The sequence below is a fragment of the Grus americana genome, chromosome 1 (genome assembly GCF_028858705.1).
Source record: "Grus americana isolate bGruAme1 chromosome 1, bGruAme1.mat, whole genome shotgun sequence".
NCBI classification, from domain to species: Eukaryota; Metazoa; Chordata; class Aves; order Gruiformes; family Gruidae; genus Grus; species Grus americana.
This window is the reverse complement of record NC_072852.1, coordinates 197,012,799-197,016,382: the sequence shown is the minus strand read 5'-3', so window position 1 is coordinate 197,016,382 and position 3,584 is coordinate 197,012,799.

Below are 3,584 nucleotides of genomic sequence, written 5' to 3'. Positions count from 1 at the left end.
GACAGGCTTGAGAGGTGGGCCCGTGTGAACCACATGAAGTTCAACAAGGCCAAGTGCAAGGTCCTGCACGTGGGTCAGGGCAATCCCAAGCACAAATACAGGCTGGGTGGGGAATGGATTGAGAGCAGCCCTGAGGAGAAGGACTTGGGGGTGTTGACTGATGAAAAGCTCAACATGAGCCAGCAATGTGCACTTGCAGCCCAGAAAGCCAACTGTATCCTGGGCTGCATCAGAAGAAGTGTGACAAGCAGGTCCAGGGAGGTGATCCTGCTCCTCTACTCTGCTCTCATGAGACCCCACCTGCAGTACTGCGTCCAGCTCTGGGGACCCCAGTACAGGAGAGACATGGAGCTGTTGGAGTGAGTCCAGAGGAGGCCACAAAGCTGATCAGAGGGCTGGAGCACCTCTCCTATGAGGACAGGCTGAGAGAGTTGGGGTTGTTCAGCCTGGAGAAGAGAAGGCTCCAGGGAGACCTTAGAGCAGCCTTCCAGTACCTGAAGGGGCCTACAGGAAAGATGGTGAGGGACTGTTTAGGAGGGAGTGTAGTGACAGGACAAGGGGTAATGGGTTTAAGCTCAAGGAGGGTCGATTTAGATTAGATATAAGGAAGAAATTCTTTACTGTGAGGGTGGTGAGGCACTGGGACAGGTTGCCCAGAGAAGTTGTGGATGCCCCATCCCTGGAAGTGTTCAAGGCCAGGTTGGATGGGGCTTTGGGCAAGCTGGTCTAGTGGAGGGTGTCCCTGCCCGCAGCAGGGGGGTTGGAACTAGATGATCTTTGAGGTCCCTTCCAACCCAAACCATTCTGTGATTCTATGATTGTCTCTTCCTGTGGCTTGCAGTACAGTGAGGAAAACACTAGGGTGGTTATTTTCTTCTACAATTGTTACCATTTAAATCATGGCTGACAAGAGCTGTGTGTAATGGTACTTTTGGGAGTCTATAAGACAGCAGCTATGTTAGAGACAGCTGTATCTATTTTCCTCTCTACTTCAGCTTGGCATCTATAGTTGTATTTATAGACTTGCACAAGAAGCCTAATTTCCTGCACTGCCAAGCATCTTCAGTTTCCACCTTTGAAAACAAGCGTGGTTCAGGGGGCTGAACACTGGAAGCAGGAAATATTGACGTCCATGGCTACCTCAGCACCACAGCATCAGCCATCAAGACACCTAAATGCAAGTCACAGATCAGGAACCGCTGATCACACCCAATTCTTTTTCAGTGCTACACATACGTCTATAGGATGCTACTGGTCTGTGAAGTCTGTTTCTCGTAAAAGCTGACCCAACTGAGGACATTAACTTATTCTTGTAGGGTCAATGCAAAAGTTACTGTTGAAATGATGACTGGATCACTTAAAAGAAGGCGGTGTAGATATGGGGGTGTTTTACATGCATTGAGCAACCTATGATGAAAGCGTGGGTAAAGGTTAACATTTGCATGTGTGGAAACTAATGAAAAAGGCTTGGCAAACTGGTCACTCACAGGGGCAAGCTTAAAATCAAGTCCAGGTCAGTTGTTAGAGCAGCTGCTGAACACTCAAGAAACTTAGGATTTCAGTCCTGGTTGTCCAGATCCCCCTATGACCTTTGGCAGTTCACCTCAAACTAGATTTGTATCACCTAACTTTAGGTATTTAGGATCCCTCGGTTATCAGTGGAGGGAGAAAGGCGCTTCAGAGGTAATTCATCCTACTCATCTGCAGAAATATATCTTGGTGGCCTCTGCTGAACTCACCCCAGCTGGTCGATGACTTTACTGTGTTGGGGAACCCCAAACTGGCTGTAGCATGTAATGTGGTCTAGTGAGTGCTGATTAGAAGGGATAATCCCTTCCCTCGATCCACTGCAATGCTCCTGTTATTTCAGCCCGTATGAGCAAAGGCTGAGGAACAGTCTGTGTGCCTCATCCTTTTGCCCAGCTTGTATGAAGGGATGGGGCTAGATCGTATTTCCCTGGCCCTATTTCCACCCCATGGCAAGAGCAACGCTACAGCTCTACTGTACGTGGACCTCCAGGCTTCCCCACAAAAGTGCAGATGAGTTTTAACATTGACGTTCAAGCACGACTTAATTTTACATCCAGCCTCAAAGATGGGAAATACCTGGACAGCCGTTTACTAGGATGTGAGCAATACCCACTCAGCAGAAAGACTCTGGTCCACCCTGTTGGGAGGGTCCCAACATTTTCCCTCAAGAAGCCCATCATGATAATGCAGAACTTAGAACAATTGATTTCTTAAAAGAAACATGGGAACTTGGTTTGATTTTGCAACGACTAAGTAACAAAAATAGTCACAGCCAAACATTAATCCAAAAGAAATGAGGCATGAAGGATTAAGACATAAAGATCACTAGATTTTCCATGTCACTTGATTTTAAGCAGTTGTTAGGAACTAGGGGGAACAACAGAAGAGCTTGTCTTTTTATAAAAACGAAATTTTTGAGGGAATGCCAACTGCCCTACAGCATCCTGAGCTGAATCCTAAAATAGGCTATTGAAGTGCGTCGCAGAAACATGAAAAATATTTTAAGAGCAGTTGGAAGAGATTGGGATTGAAGTCCTTTACTAGAAACAGAGAGGAGAGGTCCCAGGAGCCATGTTTAACTAATCCTCCCAACCTCAAATCAGGCCGATTTCCTTGGGTCTGGCCTGCCCTAGTTTTCCCTGACTGCTGGCACCATCTTGTGGCATCCGAAATAATACTATTTGTTGAGAACCAGAGGAGCCTGGCCGAGCAGAGGGCTGCCAGCACAGCCAGCGCCCAGCCAATTTCTTCCTCTGCAGGAATGGACAATGCTTCAAGGGAATGGATAAATCAAAACCAGAGCAAAATCTATTCCGGCGCTCCGAGCATGATTATTAGGAACTATCAGTCAGAGAAACTTGCCCTCATCTCTTTCTTACCCAAAACAGTCACGTTGCACTTATATCCAAATTCCTGGCTGTATCATAGCTGGGCATATTTCCAAGATTTTCACATAACTGGTATTTTACAGAATACCACTGACATTTGTACAGCTGTAAATTCCAAAGGACTTTAAAAGCAATAATTATAAGGCACCATTAAATTGTCTCTGGGCTGGAAGATGTCAGCTGGGGGGAGGTGAGCAGAATTCTCATAGAAGTGAGAATTTTTACCAAAGGATATCCTAGCTAAATCATGTTGGTTTAAAAAAAAAAAAAAAAGCAGGAGCTTTACTTATAGGATCATATCTAAAAGACCACCACAAAATAACCTGCATTAAGTTTCATCCAGTCTAGCATTTCAGATCAGACATTAAAGCCGCTGAACACTCTTCTTCCGCATGGTTGACAATCTGAACTAATAATTTTCTGCATGATTTCCATTCTTATATCTCCAGGAGGAGTTTATTTTATAATTCATAAGATGCAGCATAATATTACTCATTGTATCACATGCAAAATACACTGTGCTTACTTAGAGTGTTCCAATTTTTAGCACTGACTGTTAACTATGTGGGAGTAGTGATTAATAGATGAACTATCACTCTGCTTTGGAGCATCGGGAAGCTTTCTTGGAGATCAGATGGAAGTAATCTGGAGAGATTTAGATTAGAA